Consider the following 24,430-nt stretch of genomic DNA (forward strand, 5'->3'; position numbering starts at 1 on the left):
ATAATAGTAAGGTTTATCTTCGATAATTTCTGACGATGCTTAGTGGTAAAAAATTGGTTGGTAAGCATCGTTAGCGATAAATATCGCTTAACTTTGGTAATATGCCCCAACGTCTGTTAACGTTCGATTCGAAGGAAATGAGGAAGTGTTGAAAAACATTGTCTGCGCCATCTTGCCTTTTTTGAAATGCCACACTTTTGTCGTGCACGGCAGCCATTTTAGATGTCTTGACCAGACCCACTCTCTGCACGCTGTCGATTCGTAGCATGGCTCCTCACCCTCGTAAGCATCTCCCCCAGGCACTGGTCACCACCGCTCTCTGTCTTATGCATGGGCAATAAACCTTCCCCCATCTGCGCTGCTCTTCCCTGAGAATCACACTCTGTGCCCGCCCGACACCTCCCTTTCGCCCTATTCACTACCGCACCCTCTGACACTCCTCTTCCTCTGTGTCCGAATGTCCAGGCCGGTCCTAGGCTATCAGCTAGCCCTGCAGATGTAGTTTATGGCCCCAGCTGTAAAGAATCACCCCTCTTCAAAGGAGTTATAGTAGATCAAGGCCCACACCCGATGTGATCCGTCACAGCACACGCGTTCCTACTATCTGAAAACCATCCTGTATTGTGATTGGGGAGGGGACCGAGCCTGAAGCGGAAGATTCCAGGAATGACTCTTTGTACATCAAAGTTTTTACAATTATGTGTCACATTAAAAATATATAGCACTCCAACAAAGTAGTAGGAATATAAAACTTTAATAACATATAAATATATACAACAAAACAAAAACAGTAAAAACATTTAAACAACGAAGAGACCGTGGCAATTTCTTTTTAATTATCCAATAGATTTATTGAAATTGACAGCACCAATAATGAAATATTCTTGTCAGTAGCGGTCTGTTGTGCGAATAGTTCCAAGGCAGCAGAACGCGCTGAAATCTAGATGGCACGAAAGTGATGTCTAGTAAGTTGCCGCCCAGCAAAAAACGGCGTGGGGCGCCGCGGGGGTGAGTGAGTCCAGTAGGCACCACAGCTATTCTTACCGGCATTGCAGAATTACTGCTGGGGACAATGCCTGTGCTGTAGCGGGGTCACAGCAGAAACAAAAAGGATTCTGTTGAAGATGTTGTTGGTTTTCAATTTGAAAACAGTTCTGGTGTCAACTGCTATGCTAATGTAGTGGTTAATGTTTTGTTTTCTCTAGAAAATGTAAAAGAGGGGGAGGCAGTCCAAAGTTCCGTTAAAAGGGCAAAGGAAAGGATCGGTGGTTTGAACTATCAGTCAAAAAGGGGAGGGGGTGCAATAATTTTTCCTACCGGGTCACACTGTGCTTTCACCGGAAGTGAGGTCTGCAGGATTGTAGTAATTCAAAGTGAGGCTGGCGCCAGCATGGGAGCGCCGACGTCCCGCGGATACAGTTTCGTCACTCCACGGGCGATCATGGCAGTCATTCCCCATCGGGGGTCGGAGACTCCCGCGGCTCCTCTAGAATCTTCAAGGTCGTGGAGGACTACGGTGGTGGAGTCAACCAGTGACCGGGCCATTTCTTTATGTTGGGCCCGCTCTTGCCAGGTCGACCGCCATTTTGAGAGTTCGGCAGCTACCGGCGATCGCGGGGTCACATGAGCGGACGGGCTCCACCCTGCCGGGCGAGACGTTGCAGCATGGCCACAGTGGAAGAACCGTTATCTAGGTCGTTCCGAAACTGTGCAGCACTGTAGTTGTTAGGATGCCACCACCTGGAGCGCTGAGGGTGCAGCTGGGAAGCCTCCACCTGGGGAGGCGGGAGAGGCCTGTTCGCACCGTCTCTCCCTCCCAGTGCACCCCACGGCGTCTCGCTTGAGATTTGTTATGGCCGGACCAGGCGATGAGGACGAGGGGGGGGTCGGAGGCATGTGCAAGACATCCCCCTCCAGTGTTGTCGCAGCCATTATAAAAGAAAGAAGTGTCCCGTCCGTCTTCGGGCCGGGCTTCCGGTGGATGTCGGCCGGACGCCCCTGGCTCTGGCCCCATGAACGGGTTTCTTGGTTTATCGGCTGCAGCCGGATCCCGTCGGCCTCGGCCCCCCGACCGTTGGTGGTCGGACCGGAAGAGCATGTGGCGGGACTACCTGCAACTCTCAAGGGCCACCGCGGCCGGACTGGGAGAGAGAGGGGAGGGTCGAGGAGACATTCCCCCCCCCTGCAACTGTTCAGCGTTGTAAAGGCAATCCCCTGGCCGGGTCCCGCTGGTCTCGGCCTCTCCTCCGGCTACACCCTACGTTAGGATCTCCTGGCCGAGGCGTGGCAGCAGGACCTGCCTTATATGGGCTGCTCCCGGCTGGGCGTAGCCGGAACCCTGCCCCACCTTGGAAGTTTCCAGAGTGGGGGTGGATGTTCTACTGACTTGCATTTTCCCTAGTCTATCGATTTTTTTGGCGTGGCAGGCGGTGGGACAGCGAGGGGTGATTTGGTTTCTCTTACTGTTTTTCTGGTCTCTCACCACTGGCATATTTTAACGTTTTCTTGTTTCTAGGACATTAATAGGTTTTATCATTACGTTATGTTATCGTTTCTTTGTTCGTTGTTTAATAAAAGTTCATGTTCATCAGTGGCCTACTGATTTTCGTTTTCCTATTTTTTTCTTTCCAGGTTGTTTCATGGTAAAGTTTCTGTTAACAGGATACAGTGATCACTTCGTTATTATTGCATATGTCCTTTTCACTAGGGGTGCTCTCTGGTCGGGCCAGATGACGTATCTCTAGTAAATGGTCCGGGTGAAAAAGGTGCATCAATCAGTGGGGAGTAGATAGGCATGACAGATTACAACGGGGGAGAACGGTCCGCATTACGTACCCTTTCACTACTTGCAAAGATTTTCCTACGTTTATTTGCAAACAGGGAATACCTCCAAAAAGAACTAATTCCCAAACAGTCAATGTTCGGACAATCAATCAATCAATGAGGAATGAAATAGGTACGACGTGTTAAAGGCTTGCGTTACCTACCCTTCACTATCTGCAAAGGGAGATAGAATATTCCTATTCTTCCTCGTTTGCAGGTAGAGAAGATCGTTAAGAGAATTAACTTCGAACAATTCAATGCTCGATTGAAACAATCAACAAGGGGTACTGTGAACACAAATGAACGCCGCTTATATACATACGCATTGCTATTTTCAACAGGTTGTTCCTAATGTTTCTATTTTAGCGAGGTCAAAAGAGATCCCATTAGTGGCCTACTGATTTTGCTCGATTCCTTTTGTTTTTTTACACGATTTTTCGCTATCTGCAAAGACTAAACAGAGTATTGCGACTCTGTGCTTGTTTGTAAATAGAGAATGAACCAAAGAGAACAATCAATCAAATGGAGAGAGAAGCAGGCACGACGGATTACAAAGGGGGAAAGGGCTGCGTTAACTACCCTTCACTATCTGCAAAGAGAGAGTACTCCTAATAGAAATGAGGGGTGGGGGGCAGCAATCAAAGCAGATCAGTGTGCATAAACACGAAAAAAAAAATTCTTACCACGTACTTGACATTCGACAGCTTATGATATTTGCTATTAAAAAACCATTGAAATTCACTGAAAAAACCATAGGTTATAGACCATATATAGTTAGGAATTAGCATTTACAAAACCTTGAAAATTCACTGAAAAAACCATAGGTTATAGACCATATATAGTTAGGAATTAGCATTTAAAAAACCTTATTTTACTCACACAAAACCATTGAAATTCCATATATAGTTAGTTGCACTAACTATATATTGCGCACCCGCAATCCACTGCTGATGATGTCACATATTACATCATTCATGACATGGTCAGTGACATCACTGATGACATCACTGATGACATCTCAAATGACATCACTGATGACATCACTGATGACATCTCATTTGACATCAATGACCACATCACTGATGATATCATTCATGTGACAATACAATGCATCTCCTCACATTTTAATATAACCTCTGTTTCACCCAGTGTTAAAAACAGAGTATAATTTTTGAAACCATTGACACACCAATACTAGTTACTACATACGTACTCACTGATTCCTACGTCTACACACACATTCACTCATTCACCCATACAATCATTCATACATACAATCACTCATGTTTACAACACAATCATATGCACTCATACACCTATACAGACACTCACACTCTGCCACTCATCCATGGAGTTACTCACACACCTAGTCAGTCCTGTAAAGAATCAATCACACTTCCATTTTCTACTCTATACAGTTAAACATAGAGCACCTTACGTTTTCAACCATATACTAACACATACTTACTCTCTTATACAATCATTGATACAAGTACACATTGATCTGTACAGAGTCACACACCTCCCATCCAGCCACACACACACTCAGTCTCCCATGCAAATACTTGGGCAATCAATCAATAACCCATATAGTTACTCATATAGCTACTGATCAACACATGCAGCAGTTTACAGAACAACAGACATAATGATGCACAAATTAAGACAGTTTAGTCACTAACCCATGCACTCAGTGAGACACATTTAATCACTCACTCATACATTCAGTCATGCACCTACTAAATCCTTCGTCCAGACACTTATACATCCACTCATTCTTCAATATGTAAGACATATTTTAACTTTACAGAAACATAGTCACTGGATGTTGTCATCAGTGATGTCATCAGTGATGTCATTTGAGATGTCATCAGTGATGTCATCAGTGATGTCACTGACCATGTCATGAATGATGTAATATGTGACATCATCAGCAGTGGATTGCGGGTGCGCAATATATAGTTAGTGCAACTAACTATATATGGAATTTCAATGGTTTTGTGTGAGTAAAATAAGGTTTTTTGAATGCTAATTCCTAACTATATATGGTCTATAACCTATGGTTTTTTCAGTGAATTTTCAAGGTTTTGTAAATGCTAATTCCTAACTATATATGGTCTATAACCTATGGTTTTTTCAGTGAATATATATATATATATATATATATATATATATATATATATATATATATATATATATATATATATATTCACTGAAAAAACCATAGGTTTCACACACGTGTGTCTGTAGATGGTGGAATTACTGAATAGGTTGTTGTAACTGGTATTGGTATCTCCATTTTTTTGAACATTTTAGGGGCATATTATCAAGGGGGTTTATCTCCGCTTTTTTGGCTTTAAAAGCCAAGAAAGCGGAGATAAAATTATCTCCCTATTACCTAGCTGTCGCTAACACCAGTTAGCGACAGCTAGTAGGAGATAGCGACCATCTTGGGCCCCACTTTGCATGTCAGAGAAATTTATCACTAATGACATGCAAAGTGGGCGTGCCAAGATGTTAGCGACTGGAAACAGTCGCTAACATCGCTATCTCCTATTACCAACTTTTGGAGATAATCGCGCTAAGCGCGAATATCTCCAAAAGCTAACACCTGCCCTGAGCAGTTCTTAGCCATGTTATCCAATGGGAGGTGGATAACATGGCTAAGAGCATTAGCTCGGTAATGCCTGAATATCGCTGACTTTTCGGCGATATTCATGCATTGCGGGCGATTTTTATCTCATTTGCGATAAATCTTGGTAATACCAAGGTTTATCTGCGATAAAAATAGTCGCAGGTCGGCGATACATTTTTGTCTCTAACCAAGCAATAGCGATAATTATCGCTATTGCTTGGTAATATGCCCCTCAGTTTCTAATTTTGAATGTGTGTATCAAAGGTTACATTAAGCTGAGAGGAGGTCTGCCACTCTGTCACAAGGATGATGTCATCAGTGATGTCATGAGTGATGTCTTTGAGATGTCATCAGTGATGTCATGAGTGATGTCACTGACCATGTCATGAGTGATGTAATATGTGACATCATCAACAGTGCATTGCGGGTGTGCGAGTTATAGTTAACTATAACGGGGGAATTTCAATGGTTTTGTATGAGTGAAATGTCCAGCTAGCTATAACATGTGTGAAACCTATGTTTTTTTCAGTGAATTTCTAAGGTTTTTTAAATGCTAATTTTTAACTATAGTGTGTGTGAAACCTATGGTTTTTTCAGTGAATTTCTAAGGTTTTTTAAATGATAATTTTTAACTATAACATAGGTGAAACCTATGGTTTTTTCAGTGAATTTCAAAGGTTTTGTAAATGATAATTTCTAAATGTATTGTTATATTTTCTTTATACTGATTTACTACATTATTTTAAATTATTTATTTTTAGATATTTAAATTTTTAAATTACATTACATATTGTTTATATAAATTGAAAAATACTTGTTTTTAAAGATATTGAAATTGTAATATTTTTATATTTTTTTAATTTATATATATATTTTATATAGCAGGTAATGATATCCTATGAAAGGAAATTCAAGTTACTGTAATTACGGTTAGAATTACTTTTCAGGATCAATAGTGGGCTGAAAGATGCAGCACTGAGGTCTCTCCTGATAACAGGTGAGTAAATCGGAATTCGTAGCTTCGGCTGATTTTTGAGGAATTTTTTAAAGTTCCAAAATTCCAACACTTAGAAGAATTTCCAAGTAAAACATGTCAATGTTAGCCTATGAAACGAAATTCAAGTTACTGTAACTACGAATAGAATTTCTTTTAAGGATCAATAGTGGGCTGAAAGATGCAGCAATGAGGTCTCTCCTTATAACAGGTAAGTAAATCAGAATTCGTAGTTCGGCTGATTTTTGAGGAATTTTTTTAAGTTTCAAAACTCCACACTTAGAACATTTTTCAAGTGAAACCAGTCAATGTTAGCCTATAGAACGAAATTCAAGTTACTGTAAGTATGGTTACAATTATCTTTCAGGATCAGTAGTGGGCTGAAAGATGCAGCAATGAGGTCTCTCCAGATAACAGATGAGTAAATCGGAATTCGTAGTTCGGCTGATTTTTGAGGAATTTTTTTAAGTTCCAAAACTCCACACTTGGAAGAATTTCCAAGTGAAACCAGTCAATGTTAACCTATGGATTGAAATTCAAGTTACTGTAAGTATGGTTACAATTACTTTTCAGGATCATTAGTGGGCTGAAAGATGCAGCACTGACGTCTCTCGTGATAACAGGTGAGTAAATCGGAATCCGTACTTCGGCTGATTTTAGAGGAATATTTCGCTCAATAGTGAAGGAAGGGGGCGGAGCCTGAAGAGACATGTGTGCAAACATGCCCTGTGGCGCGTTTTAGGTTGGGGAATATATTCCACTTCAATCCTGAGGTCATCTGTGAGCCAACTAGCCCATCAGGTACCTCCAGTTTGCGCCAGGGAGCTGCGTTGCAGAGAGGTGTTCAGAGGGCACGCCCCCTTTTTACAACACTCTGCAACGCAGCTCCGTGGCCCTCACTAGAGGTACCCGTTGGACTAGTTCGCCCCTAGGGGACCTCTGGATTGAAGAGGAATATATTCCCCAAGCTAAAATGCGCTACTGGGGGTCTTTGCACACATGTCACCTCAAGCCCTGTCCCCTACCTTCACCACTGAGCAAACATGCCCCATACGCGTTCTAACTTGGGGGATTAAGTCCCCTTGCATACTGGGGGTCCCTGGGGGCCAACTAGCCCACCAGAAACCTCCAGTATGCGCCAGGGGGCTGCGTTGCAGAGAGGTGTAAAAAGGGGCGTTGCCTCATTACACCTCTCTGCAATGCAGGCCCCTGGCGCGTTTGCAGAGGGGGAACTAATTCCCCTTGCATACTGGGGGTCCCTGGGGGCCAACTAGCCCACCAGGAACCTCCAGTGTGCGCCAGACGGCTGCGTTGCAGAGAGGTGTAAAGAGGCCATGCCCCTTTTTACACCTCTCTGCAACGCAGCCCCCTGGTCGCTTTTTCAGAAAGGGAACAAATTCCCCTTGCATACTGGGGGTCCCTGGGGGCCAACTAGCCCACCAGCAACCTCAAGTATGCGCCAGGGGGCTGCGTTGCAGAGAGGTGTAAAGAGGCCACGCCCCTTTTTACACCTCTCTGCAACGTAGCCCCCTGGCGCTTTTTTAGAGGGGGAACTAATTCCCCTTGCATACTGGGGGTCCCTGGGGGCCAACTAGCCCACCAGGAACCTCCAGTGTGCGCCAGAGGGCTGCGTTGCAGAGAGGTGTAAAGAGGCCATGCCCCTTTTTACACCTCTCTGCAACACAGCCCCGGTCGCTTTTTCAGAAAGAGAACAAATTCCCCTTGCATACTGGGGGTCCCTGGGGGCCAACTAGCCCACCAGCAACCTCAAGTATGCGCCAGGGGGATGCGTTGCAGAGAGGTGTAAAGAGGCCACGCCCCTTTTTACACCTCTCTGCAACACAGCCCCCTGGTGCTTTTTCAGAGGGGGAACAAATTCCCCTTGCATACTGGGGGTCCCTGGGGGCCAACTAGCCCACCAGCAACCTCCAGTGTGCACCAGGAGGCTGGGTGGCAGAGAGGTGTAAAAAGGGGCGTGGCCTCCTTACACGTCTCTGCAAGGGAGCCCATTGGCCCATACTGGAGCCCCCTGGTGGGCTAGTTGGCCCCCAGGGACCCCCAGTATGCGAGGGGAATTACTTCCCCCTCTGCAAAAACGCGCCAGGGGGCGCGTACACAGAGACGTGCAGGGAGGAGGTGAGGCCTCCTCCCGATCCCGTTTTTAAAAAAAAACTTTTAGGAAGGGGGGCTGTGAAGCCCCCCTTCTTTTTCTTTTTTTTTGGCCCTGGGGACCCCAGGGCCTGCCCCCAATTTTTAAATTTTTAAATTTTAAATCGGAAGGGGGCCGCGTGGTCCCCCTTCTGTGGCCTATTTTGGCCCCAGGCACCCCATCCTGCAGGGCATGGCCAACATTATTTTTTTAAAATTTTTGTGGAGGGGGGCTGCAGCCCCCTCCTATACCCCCCTTAAGGCCCCAGGGACCCCATCCCCTGGGGCCTGCATTTTTTTAAAACTATTTTTTTGGGGAGGGGGCCGCGTGGCCCCCCTCCTGGGCCACTTCTGGCCCTGGGGACCCCATCCCCCGGGGCCTGGCCATTCTCGTTGGGGGCCGTGGGGGGGTCCCCAAGCCCCCCACGGTCCCTGCCGGCTCCACGCATCCTGCGGGAGTCGGCATTGCTTTTGTGCTGCTCCCCGTACAGAAAAGCAATCGGCTTTGATTTTTGAAAGAGAGAGCAGGTTTCCTGCTCTCTCTTTCAAAAATCAAAGCAGTTTGCTGTGGTAGGGTGGGAGCCGCGAAGCTCCCGCCCTACCACAGCAAACAGCAGTGTTCCGGGGTGGGCACCCGGGACACTGCAGGAGCCGGCCCTGGGGGGTGGCGGTCCCCAGGGCCATCAATGGCTCCAAGAGGGGGGCCGCGCGGGCCCCCTCCCAACATGTCTGAAGCCCCGGGGGGTGGTGGTCCCCGGGGCTGGGGGGTCCATCACAGACCCTCCATTTGCATTTGCTTGAGCCTCCCACACAGGTTTTATTATTTAAAATGAAGCCCCGGGGGGTGGCGGTCCCCGGTGCTGTGGGGGGGCCGTGAGCCCCCCGCATACTTAAAAAGAAAGCCCCAGGGGGTGGCGGTCCCCCGGGCTCAGGGGGCCTTAGAGGCCCCCTATCACAAATATTAAAGCCCCGGTGGGAGGCGGTCCCCGGAGCTGCGGGGGGCCGTGAGCCACCCGCATACTTAGAAAAAAGCCCCGGTGGTGGCGGTCCCCGGGGCTCGGGGGGCCTTAGAGGCCCCCATCACTAACAACAGAGCCCCGGGAGGTGGCAGTCCCCGGGGCTACGGGGGGGCTCTATGCCCCCCCGCTAGCATAATAACTTTGCCCTGGGGGGTGGCGGTCCCCGGGGCAATGTGGGGGGATTGGGGCCCCCCCACACTTTTTATAAAATATGCCCCCGGGATTTGGTCCCCCTGGGGGCTAATATTAAATAAAGCACACCGGGTTTTTTTTTCACGGCGTACGCGTACCGTATGCATACCCCGCGATTTAAAAAAAAAATATATATTTTTTTTTTGGCCTTGGGGGTCCTTGTGGGTGTCAGGGTGTTTCTACCCTGCCCCCTTTTTACGTTCTACACGTTTGTTTTTCTGCTTTCTTGTGCCTCAGTCTACCGAGGCACAAGATGGCTGCCGACACTTTCTGGTATAGAGTGTTGACAGACAGTTGACAGCCAATTAGTATTCAGCTCATGCTCGGGAAGTTACAGAGTACAGTAAGCTTACAGTAAGCTTATCGTAACACCTCCAATATATATCTATGATTTTACATTTGATTTTCTCAGGAACTACTGAACAGATTTACACCATTTAAAAAAAGGCCCATCTGCGAACATAACTCTACCTTCTTGCCAAGTTTGGTCTAATTCCGTTCAGCCGTTCGGGCTGTAGCCCCGGCTAAAGGTCCTATGGGAAATTAAATGGGGAAAACACGGTTTGGGACCCCCCTTTTTTCTTGGCCCCTGCTTCACCCCCAAACTTTCAGGGAACTTTCACGGAGCAGGCCATCTTCTTGGGGAAATTCGTGAAGATTCGTCCACCGGCGCCAAAGTTATTCCAAATAGAATGTTGCGGATTTCCTATGGAAACTAGGTTTTAACTATAACTACCTACTTGCGACCGCCAGTAGGTAATATATATATATATTCACTGAAAAAAACATAGGTTTCAGCCACGTTGTAGTTAGGAATTAGCATTTAATAAACCTTTGAAATTTACTAAAAGAAATCAGTGCTGTCATGACTGATGTCACTGACCATGTCATGAGTAATGTAATATGTGACGTCATCAACAGTGCATTGCGGGCGCGTGAGTTATAGTTAGCTGAACTAACTATAACGGGGGAATTTCAATGGTTTTGTATGAGTGAAAAGTCCAGCTAACTATAACATGTGTGAAACCTATGGTTTTTTCAGTGAATTTCTAAGGTTTTTTAAATGCTGATTTTTAACTATACCGTGTGTGAAATCTATGTTTTTTTCAGTGAATTTCTAAGGTTTTTTAAATGCTAATTCCTAACTATAACGTGGCTGAAACCAATGGCTTTTCAGTTAATTTCTAAGGTTTTTTACATGCTAATTCCTAACTATAACGTGGCTGAAACCTATGGTTTTTTTCAGTGAATTTCAAAGGTTTTGTAGATGATAATTTTTAAATGTATTAATTGTTATATTTTTTTATACTGATTTACTACGTTGTTTTAAAGTATTTATTTTTAGATTTTTTTTATTGCATTACTTATTTTTAATATATATTGAAAAACATGTTTTTAAAAATATTGAAATTGTAATATTTTATTTTTATTTTATATAATTTTTAATTAATATATATTTGATATAGCAGGCAATGATATCCTATGGAAGGAAATTCAAGTTACTGGTAACTATGGTTAGAATTACTTTTCAGGATCAGTAGTGGACTGAAAGATGCAGCACTGAGGTCTCTCCTCATAACAGGTGAGTAAATCGGAATTTGTAGTTCGACTGATTTTAGAGGAATTTTTTAAAGTTACAAAACTCCACACTTGGAAGAATTTCCAAGTCAAACCAGTCAATGTTAGCCCATGGAAGGAAATTCAAGTTATTGTAAGTATGGTTAGAATTACTTTTCAGGATCAGTAGTGGGCTGAAAGATGCAGCACTGAGAACTCTCCTGATAACAGGTGAGTAAATCAGAATTCGTAGTTCGTCTGATTTTAGAGGAATATTTGTACGTTACAAAAATAGAAACTTTTCTGGTGAAAACCAGACAATAGAATTCCTATGGAAGGAAATACAAGTTTCTAGTAAGTACGCTTATATTTACTTTTTAGGGTCCGTACTGGGCTCAAAGATGCAGCACTGACGTCTCTCGTGATAACAGGTGAGTAAATCGGAATTCGTAGTTTGGCTAATTTTAGAGGACTATTTTGCTCAATAGTGAAGGAAGGGGGCGGGGCCTGAGGTGACATGTATGCAAACACACCCTGTGGCGCGTTTTAAGGTTGGGAAGTAATTCTTCTTCAATCCTGAGGTCCCCTGTGGGCCAACTAGCCCACCAGGTACCTCCAGTATGCGCCAGGGAGCTGCGCCCCCTTTTTACAACACTCCGCAACGCAGCTCAGTGGCACTTACTGTCAGGAACAGTCGCCAGGATCCACAGGAGCGAAGATAAATCCCCCAACTTCCAAAAAGCAGTCCTCAAAGGAGAAGCTTGAAACTCACTCCGAGACACTGCTCTCAAAAAGTATGGGGGAATAAAACCAAGGAGTGTCCACCACTCTCCCCATATGATGAGGATTGAGGTCGTGTAGAATGGCAGCCAGGGAACGTAGATGCTGGAAGGAAAGAACAATAACCACCCTTATATCTCTATGTAACTTTAGAACATTCTAAAACATTGAGCTGTGTTTATTATCGTCTCGCACTCACCAGCGCTCGTCTGGAAGACTCCTTGAAGAGGAGGACCACCAAATATCCAGGTACCTCTTAGTATGTGGCTGGAATGAGAATAGGTTATCGGAATTCTTCCAGGAGGTCTCAAACTGAGGTAACCTTAACACACATTCATTCACCATTCATTCAACGGACACAGTGGGATGGAAAAGAAGGTGAAACTAGTCTAAACTAAAGGGACAGGGGTCTGAGGTGTTCCGACCGGCCCGTTGGTCCTAAGGAGGCGAAGCAGATACACGCTCACTGAGGTGTGCCGTCCGACTCCACGGGTGAAATATGGAGCGGAACAGCAACTCCCTCGCACGGAGGAAAGGGGTCCGAGGTGTTCCGCCCGGCCTTGTCAGCCACAGCAGGGCGGAGCAGACACACACTCGCTGAGGTGTGCCGTCCGGCTCCACAGGAGAAATAGGGAGCGGAACAGCTACTCCCTCGCAGGGAAAAACAAAAGGTGAGGATAATAAAGAAAAGCTTTGGGCAGCACTGAGACCGTGACAGACTTCACAGTGCTTGAAATAAGGCACTTGAGGTAAAAAAACGAGGCAAGTAACAACGTGGGGGGTTGGAGGGAAATGCAGCGAAGGGGGAAGCTGCAAAGAAAGAAATACCGCTACACCTCAGGAGGAATCCGACTCCGTGGGGAGTTGAGTCGAGGACCTGGACAGCGGTAAACCAAATCACGAAGACGCCAAAGGAGCAGTGTCGAGACTGGAACAACACGGAAGTAGAAGGGGGTGTGGTCACGGAATGAGTCAGTAAGCCAAGCGTCAGGCTACGTGCGAGGCGTTCCTTTAGAGGACTAAGGGAGTGTGTGTAAAGAGCACCTCCCAGTTCCGTGCTCCGACCCTAAACACAGCTCAAGGTCTTCTTCTCCCTCGAACCCTAACAGTATCCCCCCGCAAAGGCCTCCTCCCGGGGCGTGGTTTGTTAGGATGGAGGGCATGAAACCTCCTGATTAATCGAGGAGCATGAATGTTTTCAATAGGTTCCCAGGTTCTATCCTCTGGGGAATAACCAACCCAATCTATGAGATATTGGATTCTCCCTCTGTGTCTCCTTGAATCCAATATTTTATGGACTTCGTATTCTTCTTCTCCGTTTATCATGAGTGGAGGAGGCGGGTCTTCTGGGTGCAGTGGAGGGACGTATTTCTTTAGCAGGGAACAGTGAAAAACAGGGTGGATTTTCATCGGAGGCGGGAGTATCAATTTCAAGGTCACAGGGGAAACAAGTCTTTGAATTTGGAAGGGACCAATAAACCGGGGTTGCAATTTCTTGGGGCCTTCTAATCTTAGGTTTCTGGTGGATAACCACACTTTGTCTCCCACTACATATGTAGGTTCTACCTTCCTATGTTGGCCTGCTTGTTCTTTCATGGCTTCCTTGGCCTTGTTAGTTCTGTTTTGGCTTCTTCCCATACCCTCTTGATATGATTATGGTGCTCTTCAAGGGCAGGAATATTCTGGAGTGTAGAATAAAGAGAAATAGGTAACATGCGTGGATGATAGGCGTAATTAAAAAAGAATGGAGAAACCTTAATGGAGGAATGTGTGCTGTTGTTGTAAGCAAATTCGGCCAAGGGGAGGACTTTTACCCAGTCGGCTGGAATCCCTGTCAGAAGACACCTTAGGTATTGTTCCAGGGTTTGATTGGTTCTTTCGGTTTGACCATCGGTCTGGGGATGATAGGCTGTAGACACACGATGGTCAATACCTAAAGCCTTACACATGCCTTGCCAAAATTTCGAAACAAATTGAGGGTCTCTATCTGAAATGATAACAGAGGGTAAGCCATGTAATCGCACGATCTGGTCTACAAATACTTGTACTAACTCCTTAGCAGATGGTATTTTCCTGAGGGGAATAAAATGCGCCATTTTTGATAACATGTCTAGCACAACAAAAATAGTGGTAAACCCTTGACTAGGAGGCAGTTCAGTGATAAAATCCATGCGAAGAGAATGCCATGGTTAAGGAGGGATGGCTATGGTTTTGAGTAGCCCAGTAGGTGCACAATGCAGCGCTTTCTGTCTGGCACAGCTAGTGCAGGCTTGAATATACTTTCGTATATCTTGAGTTATTGTCTCCCACCAAAACCAACGTTGGCATGTATCTATTGTCTTGTTCATCCCTGGGTGACCTGCTAAGGAACTGTTGTGACACCATTCCATCACCTTCACTTGCAAAGGTTCCTGGGGTATATACAACTTGTTGTTACGATAAAAAAGTCCATCTTTGACACTGTTTACTGGGTCTAATTTCCATTGAGTGTCAGGGATCTTTTTATATTGAGTCTCTAACTCTACGAGAAAGTCAGGAGGGGAGTGGACTTCTGCTCCTACTATCTTATGGGCAGGGATTAACAAATGCGGTTCTTCCTTCTCCATTGAAGTGGAATACCCCAGCCTTTACAGCGCATCTGCTTTCCCATTTTGTGGGCCAGGGCGGTACGTGATTATGAAATCGTATTCACTAAAAAAAGACACCCATCGCATTTGTCGGGGAGTGAGAGCTCGTGCGGATCTAAAAAATTGAAGGTTTTTGTGATCAGAGTATATGGTAACCACATGAAGGGACCCCAGCAGATAATGCCTCCATTCTTGGAATGCTAATTTAATAGCCAATAGTTTTCGTTCTCCAACTGTGTAGTTACGCTCGGCAGGTAGCAAGGTCTTCGAAAAGTATGCGATAGGGTGAAGTTGTCCAGAGTCACGATCTCGTTGAGATAAAACCCCACCCACAGTGTATTGGGAAGCATCTGCTTTCACAAAATATGGTAGGGCATTATCTGCGTGTTTGACAATGGGGGCTGATTTGAATTTCTTCTTTAACGCACAGAAGGCTTGCTCAGCCTCTGCCGTCCAACCAAAGACGACTCCCTTCTTCAACAATTTTGTTATTGGTGTGATGGTTTCTGAGAAATTGCTGATAAATCTGCGATAAAAATTCGCAAAGCCAAGGAAGGACTGTACTTCCTTAACGGAACTGGGACTAGGCCAGTGAATGAGAGCGTCAACTTTCTTAGGATCCATTTGGATGCCTTCAGGGGTGATGATGAACCCTAGGAAATCAATATGGGTGGTGTGAAATGTACTCTTATCAAGTTTGGCTAACAGCTGATGTTCTTGCAATTTGTTAAAGATTTTCTTGACATGGCCGATGTGTTCTTGTTCTGTTTGAGAATATATCAAGATGTCATCTATATACACAATGACGAATATATCCAAATATTCTCTGAAGATGTCATTAATAAAATACTGGAAGGCGGCGGGCGCATTGCATAAGCCTAAGGGCATTACGCAATACTCGTATAGCCCGAATTTTGTTCTAAAAGCCATCTTCCACTCGTCCCCCTGTTTTACTCCGATCAAATGATAAGCCCCTCTCAAATCTATCTTCGTGAAGATCTTTGCTCTCTTACTTGGTCCAAAAGAACAGAAATGAGAGGGAGGGGGTACTTGTTCTTAACAGTGGCTTTATTCAGGGCACGGTAATCTAGGCAAGCTCTTAAACCCCCTTCCCGTTTGTCTATAAAAAACAAAGGCGAGGATACAGGGGACGTGGAATGCCTAATGAAACCTTTAGCCAACATGTCATCCAGGTATATTTTTAGATATTCCGTTTCCGGAGCGGTGAGAGCATAGATTCTACTGCAAGGTAGTTCGGCCCCAGGAATTGAGTCTATTCTGAAATCGTAACTGCGGTGGGGTGGCAGTTTAGTGGCCTCTACTTCGTTGAACACAGACTGAAACTCAGTATAACTGACAGGGAGGGTCTCTGTGGCAACACAATACAACGGATACATTTCTTCTCTGGCTTCCTGATAACACTGTCTCATACAATATGAGGATTTCAGGGTTACAGTTCTGGCACTCCAATCGATTTGGGGATTATGGAGCTGAAGCCATGGCACCCCAAGAATGGCTCCAAAAGTCGGGCATCAATCAGGTCAAAGACGATCTGCTCGGAATGCCCATTATCAAACACTAAAGCCAGCGGAGTGGTGTGGTAGAAGATGAACCCCGAGGTCAATTCAGAGCCATCGACTGCTCTGATCAATTCGGGATGATCTTTTGCAATAACAGGTAATCCTAGCTTTTTTGCCAGACAAATATCAAAAAAATTCCCAGTGGCTCCGGAATCTAAAAGAAGAGACATGGTGTGTCGCCCAGTAGCGGAACAGATTAAGGTAACCGTTAAGGTGAAGTGTTTTATCACTTTCGGTACAGTGGGTCTGGGTTTGGAGATCTTAGGAGACCGTACCCTTGAAGATTCGATCTCACCCATCTTCATGGCTTCTAGTTTTCCGGATGTACAGACCCACATGCGACTGTTCTCTTCGATTCTCTAGGGCGAACGGGACATTCTTTAGCATAATGCCCTCCTTTCCCGCAGTATAAACACAAATTGGTTTTCCTGCGTTTCTCTTTTTCTTCAATAGAGAGAGGTCCTCTTAATCCTCCTATTTGCATGGGTTCAGAGGTATCTTTGTTATCTTCCTTCTCTGAACGAACCATGAGATCTTTGGGAGCGATCAGACGAGTTTTTTCTCCTTTCCTTTCATGTAATCTGTGATCGGTTTTGACAGTTAGCTCGATAAAGGAGGCGCAATCTTCCGGAGGATTCACTATTTGTGATAAAAGATCTTTTAGTTCATCACATAATCCGCCATAGAATAATGACGTCCTTTTGTCTTCTGGCCAGTGAGCCACTAATCTATTGAAATTGGTGATATAGGAGAGGAGATCTTTGGACCCTTGTTTTAGATTAAGAAGGGCATTGTCGCTTGCCTGCATGTACATGTGTCTTGCGAATAGACTCCGCATTTTCTCTTGGAACAGCGTGAAATTATATAATAAGGGGTCATTATTCTCTATTAAGGGGACAGCCCATTCAGCGGCATTGCCCGCTAAGTAAGATATGATAAATGCTACTTTGGCAGCATCATCCGGGAAAGCAGAGGCTTTACATAAAAACAGCAGTTGGCATTGGTTCATAAAAATGCCGTATTTCGAACTGTCTCCTGTGAATCTTTCTGACATGGCTAGCGGGACGGGGCTGGGTGTATGCACTGTAACTTGTACTGGAAGGGGAGTTTCAGGATTTTTTCTAGTGAGGGAGCTTAAAGGGGAAGAAGGCAGGGAAAACCTGGCAGGTTGAATGTAATTCTTTCGTGTCTTAGGAATAGTGCCTGTCTTTCTACGCTGAGTACTCTCTTGAGCTTTTAAATGGAGCACTTCTTCTTGTAGTCTTTGGTTATCATGTCTCAATCTCCCTACTTCGGCCTGCAAATCCATTAGCATTGTGGATAGCTCTTCTACTCTAGGTGCCTGAGCGCCAGAATGGAAATCCTGTTCCATACTTGCGCCTTCGCTATTCATCTTCACGCGGGTGAAAAAGAATACGTGGGCTTGGCTTTCTGTCAGGAACAGTCGCCAGGATCCACAGGAGCGAAGATAAATCCCCCAACTTCCAAAAAGCAGTCCTCAAAGGAGAAGCTTGAAACTCACTCCGAGACACTGCTCTCAAAAAGTATGGGGGAAAAAAAACCAAGGAGTGTCCACCACTCTCCCCATATGATGAGGATTGAGGTTGTGTAGATTGGCAGCCAGGGAACGTAGATGCTGGAAGGAAAGAACAATAACCACCCTTATATCTCTATGTAACTTTAGAACATTCTAAAACATTGAGCTGTGTTTATTATCGTCTCGCACTCACCAGCGCTCGTCTGGAAGACTCCTTGAAGAGGAGGACCACCAAATATCCAGGTACCTCTTAGTATGTGGCTGGAATGAGAATAGGTTATTGGAATTCTTCCAGGAGGTCTCAAACTGAGGTAACCTTAACACACATTCATTCACCATTCATTCAACGGACACAGTGGGATGGAAAAGAAGGTGAAACTAGTCTAAACTAAAGGGACAGGGGTCTGAGGTGTTCCGACCGGCCCGTTGGTCCTAAGGAGGCGAAGCAGATACACGCTCACTGAGGTGTTCCGTCCGACTCCACGGGTGAAATATGGAGCGGAACAGCAACTCCCTCGCACGGAGGAAAGGGGTCCGAGGTGTTCCGCCCGGCCTTGTCAGCCACAGCAGGGCGGAGCAGACACACACTCGCTGAGGTGTGCCGTCCGGCTCCACAGGGGAAATAGGGAGCGGAACAGCTACTCCCTAGCAGGGAAAAACAAAAGGTGAGGATAATAAACAAAAGCTTTGGGCAGCACTGAGACCGTGACAGACTTCACAGTGCTTGAAATAAGGCACTCGAGGTAAACAAACGAGGCAAGTAACAACGTGGGGGGTTGGAGGGAAATGCAGCAAAGGGGGAAGCTGCAAAGAAAGAAATACCGCTACACCTCAGGAGGAATCCGACTCCGTGGGGAGTTGAGTCGAGGACCTGGACAGCGGTATACCAAATCACGAAGACGCCAAAGGAGCAGTGTCGAGACTGGAACAACACGGAAGTAGAAGGGGGCGTGGTCACGGAATGAGTCAGTAAGCCAAGCGTCAGGCTACGTGCGAGGCGTTCCTTTAGAGGACTAAGGGAGTGTGTGTAAAGAGCACCTCCCAGTTCCGTGCTCCGACCCTAAACACAGCTCAAGGTCTTCTTCTCCCTCGAACCCTAACAGTATCCCCCCGCAAAGGCCTCCTCCCGGGGCGTGGTTTGTTAGGATGGAGGGCATGAAACCTCCTGATTAATCGAGGAGCATGAATGTTTTCAATAGGTTCCCAGGTTCTATCCTCTGGGGAATAACCAACCCAATCTATGAGATATTGGATTCTCCCTCTGTGTCTCCTTGAATCCAATATTTTATGGACTTCGTATTCTTCTTCTCCGTTTATCATGAGTGGAGGAGGCGGGTCTTCTGGGTGCAGTGGAGGGACGTATTTCTTTAGCAGGGAACAGTGAAAAACAGGGTGGATTTTCATCGGAGGCGGGAGTATCAATTTCAAGGTCACAGGGGAAACAAGTCTTTGAATTTGGAAGGGACCAATAAACCGGGGTTGCAATTTCTTGGGGCCTTCTAATCTTAGGTTTCTGGTGGATAACCACACTTTGTCTCCCACTACATATGTAGGTTCTACCTTCCTATGTTGGCCTGCTTGTTCTTTCATGGCTTCCTTGGCCTTGTTAGTTCTGTTTTGGCTTCTTCCCATACCCTCTTGATATGATTATGGTGCTCTTCAAGGGCAGGAATATTCTGGAGTGTAGAATAAAGAGAAATAGGTAACATGCGTGGATGATAGGCGTAATTAAAAAAGAATGGAGAAACCTTAATGGAGGAATGTGTGCTGTTGTTGTAAGCAAATTCGGCCAAGGGGAGGACTTTTACCCAGTCGGCTGGAATCCCTGTCAGAAGACACCTTAGGTATTGTTCCAGGGTTTGATTGGTTCTTTCGGTTTGACCATCGGTCTGGGGATGATAGGCTGTAGACAAACGATGGTCAATACCTAAAGCCTTACACATGCCTTGCCAAAATTTCGAAACAAATTGAGGGTCTCTATCTGAAATGATAACAGAGGGTAAGCCATGTAATCGCACGATCTGGTCTACAAATACTTGTACTAACTCCTTAGCAGATGGTATTTTCCTGAGGGGAATAAAATGCGCCATTTTTGATAACATGTCTAGCACAACAAAAATAGTGGTAAACCCTTGACTAGGAGGCAGTTCAGTGATAAAATCCATGCGAAGAGAATGCCATGGTTAAGGAGGGATGGCTATGGTTTTGAGTAGCCCAGTAGGTGCACAATGCAGCGCTTTCTGTCTGGCACAGCTAGTGCAGGCTTGAATATACTTTCGTATATCTTGAGTTATTGTCTCCCACCAAAACCAACGTTGGCATGTATCTATTGTCTTGTTCATCCCTGGGTGACCTGCTAAGGAACTGTTGTGACACCATTCCATCACCTTCACTTGCAAAGGTCCCTGGGGTATATACAACTTGTTGTTACGATAAAAAAGTCCATCTTTGACACTGTTTACTGGGTCTAATTTCCATTGAGTGTCAGGGATCTTTTTATATTGAGTCTCTAACTCTACGAGAAAGTCAGGAGGGGAGTGGACTTCTGCTCCTACTATCTTATGGGCAGGGATTAACAAATGCAGTTCTTCCTTCTCCATTGAAGTGGAATACCCCAGCCTTGACAGTGCATCTGCTTTCCCATTTTGAGGGCCAGGGCGGTACGTGATTATGAAATCGTATTCACTAAAAAAAGACACCCATCGCATTTGTCGGGGAGTGAGAGCTCGTGCGGATCTAAAAAATTGAAGGTTTTTGTGATCAGAGTATATGGTAACCACATGAAGGGACCCCAGCAGATAATGCCTCCATTCTTGGAATGCTAATTTAATAGCCAATAGTTCTCGTTCTCCAACTGTGTAGTTACGCTCGGCAGGTAGCAAGGTCTTCGAAAAGTATGCGATAGGGTGTAGTTGTCCAGAGTCACGATCTCGTTGAGATAAAACCCCACCCACAGCGTATTGGGAAGCATCTGCTTTCACAAAATATGGTAGGGCATTATCTGCGTGTTTGACAATGGGGGCTGATGTGAATTTCTTCTTTAACGCACAGAAGGCTTGCTCAGCCTCTGCCGTCCAACCAAAGACGACTCCCTTCTTCAACAATTTTGTTATTGGTGTGATGGTTTCTGAGAAATTGCTGATAAATCGGCGATAAAAATTCGCAAAGCCAAGGAAGGACTGTACTTCCTTAACGGAACTGGGACTAGGCCAGTGAATGAGAGCGTCAACTTTCTTAGGATCCATTTGGATGCCTTCAGGGGTGATGATGAACCCTAGGAAATCAATATGGGTGGTGTGAAATGTACTCTTATCAAGTTTGGCTAACAGCTGATGTTCTTGCAATTGGTTAAAGATTTTCTTGACATGGCCGATGTGTTCTTGTTCTGTTTGAGAATATATCAAGATGTCATCTATATACACAATGACGAATATATCCAAATATTCTCTGAAGATGTCATTAATAAAATACTGGAAGGCGGCGGGCGCATTGCATAAGCCGAAGGGCATTACGCAATACTCGTATAGCCCGAATTTTGTTCTAAAAGCCATCTTCCACTCGTCCCCCTGTTTTACTCGGATCAAATGATAAGCCCCTCTCAAATCTATCTTCGTGAAGATCTTCGCTCTCTTACTTGGTCCAAAAGAACAGAAATGAGAGGGAGGGGGTACTTGTTCTTAACAGTGGCTTTATTCAGGGCACGGTAATCTAGGCAAGCTCTTAAACCCCCTTCCCGTTTGTCTATAAAAAACAAAGGCGAGGATACAGGGGAGGTGGAATGCCTAATGAAACCTTTAGCCAACATGTCATCCAGGTATATTTTTAGATATTCCGTTTCCGGAGCGGTGAGAGCATAGATTCTACTGCAAGGTAGTTCGGCCCCAGGAATTAAGTCTATTCTGCAATCGTAACTGCGGTGGGGTGGCAGTTTAGTGGCCTCTACTTCGTTGAACACAGACTGAAACTCAGTATAACTAACAGGGAGGGTCTCTGTGGCAACACAATACAACGGATACATTTCTTCTCTGGCTTCCTGATAACACTGTCTCATACAATATGAGGATTTCAGGGTTACAGTTCTGGCACTCCAATCGATTTGGGGATTATGGAGCTGAAGCCATGGCACCCCAAGAATGGCTCCAAAAGTCGGGCATCAATCAGGTCAAAGACGATCTGCTCGGAATGCCCATTATCAAACACTAAAGCCAGCGGAGTGGTGTGGTAGGAGATGAACCCAGAGGTCAATTCAGAGCCATCGACTGCTCTGATCAATTCGGGATGATCTTTTGCAATAACAGGTAATCCTAGCTTTTTTGCCAGACAAATATCAGAAAAATTCCCAGTGGCTCCGGAATCTAAAAGAAGAGACATGGTGTGTCGCCCAGTAGCGGAACAGATTAAGGTAACCGTTAAGGTGAAGTGTTTTATCACTTTCGGTACAGTGGGTCTGGGTTTGGAGATCTTAGGAGACTGTACCCTTGAAGATTCGATCTCACCCATCTTCATGGCTTCTAGTTTTCCGGATGTACAGACCCACATGCGACTGTTCTCTTCGATTCTCTAGGGCGAACGGGACATTCTTTAGCATAATGCCCTCCTTTCCCGCAGTATAAACACAAATTGGTTTTCCTGCGTTTCTCTTTTTCTTCAATAGAGAGAGGTCCTCTTAATCCTCCTATTTGCATGGGTTCAGAGGTATCTTTGTTATCTTCCTTCTCTGAACGAACCATGAGATCTTTGGGAGCGATCAGACGAGTTTTTTGTCCTTTCCTTTCATGTAATGTGTGATCGGTTTGTGATGTATTCTTATAGGTTCTGAATCGATCCCCCTATTCCTGACCCTATTCTGGTTAAACAAACCAACAAGTTAACTAGCAGTCAGCCCATGAGGCAGAAAACCCCCATGATGCAGATACCGTTATCTGACGCAGTCACACTACGGCACAGGAACGTGTTATCTGATTAGGTCATAACGCTTGCGATCTAATTAGACAAGCGATATTCCTCCAGCCCCTGATAAGGCATACGGAGTTCTCATAACAAATCAAACCTATGACAACCTGGGCAAAACCCTGCGGCCATTGTTTTGATTTCACAGAGAACTTCAGCAAAAGAATGTGCTAACGAGCAAGTCGTATGACATCCTTATTGACGTATCTATGTCCATCCTTACGTCAATCTCGGCACCTTAAAGGTATAAATATTACCGATATTGCCCTATGCAAACACACGCGGTGGTGACGAGACGGAGCAGCCATACTTGCCGAAGCCCAGAGCAGAGCAGACCCCGCTGGCACAGCCCCGCCTTCCTGACGCGCTGAGAACGAGACGCGCTGCTTTCTCCTGCCGAGAGATCCAGCACCGGCGCTTCCGGGTAGCCCTCGCAGGCAGCCTGGAATATCGAGACCAGAGAGAGAGATACCATCCCTCATTCATCCTTAATTCCAGGTACAGAACTGAATAACCCCTCACAGAGAATTCTTTAGTTATTCACTTGGCAAAAACAAACTTAACTTAAACTGTAACTTTCTATTCCCGCCCACGTATTAGGCTTAGGTCAGGTACACGGGGTAGGCGTATTTAGAAACACCAGTTGAGTACGTTTAGTCAAATGTATATGTGTATATAATATATTTTATTCATTTTAAAACATCTTATGGCTTAGAAACCATATCAATGTTTTTACAGTATTATTTTATACTTCTGCTTTTAATGTATGCACTTTACTTAACTATAAGTATTGCAATAATATCGATCCATTTCTCTTGTATGAGAAAAGAGACTGATCAATAAATAACACCTTTTTATTGAACACGCCCGTCTCTTCCTTTTCTCTACATTCTGATGAGACTAAGAATGCACGTACTGACTGAGTAAAATAAATTGCCTTTTGTTCACACGACTCTCGAGATACACTCTTGATTAGGGGAGAGCAAAGTTGTCATGTTCTATGGTTGTCAGAAACTAAATCCCTTCTTGTCTAATCAGGGAAGTTAATTCCTTCCTGAACATTCGAGAAAGTTTCTAGTGAACTCTGAGCTAGCTGGCAAACCCAAAACTTTAAGTCTAATATCGTCAGTAGTAGACCTAGTTAACGTCTGGTCTAGGCCTTTACTATTGAAGGTATTATTCCAATGCGCAGAGCTTATTGGGATAATAGGAACTACACTACAGGTTTTGACAGTTAGCTCGATAAAGGAGGCGCAATCTTCCGGAGGATTCACTATTTGTGATAAAAGATCTTTTAGTTCATCACATAATCTGCCATAGAATAATGACGTCCTTTTGTCTTCTGGCCAGTGAGCCACTAATCTATTGAAATTGGTGATATAGGAGAGGAGATCTTTGGACCCTTGTTTTAGATTAAGAAGGGCATTGTCGCTTGCCTGCATGTACATGTGTCTTGCGAATAGGCTCCGCATTTTTTCTTGGAACAGCGTGAAATTATATAATAAGGGGTCATTATTCTCTATTAAGGGGACAGCCCATTCAGCGGCATTGCCCGCTAAGTAAGATATGATAAATGCTACTTTGGCAG

The sequence above is a fragment of the Lissotriton helveticus genome, chromosome 10, assembly GCF_964261635.1.
Source record: "Lissotriton helveticus chromosome 10, aLisHel1.1, whole genome shotgun sequence".
Taxonomy (NCBI): Eukaryota; Metazoa; Chordata; class Amphibia; order Caudata; family Salamandridae; genus Lissotriton; species Lissotriton helveticus.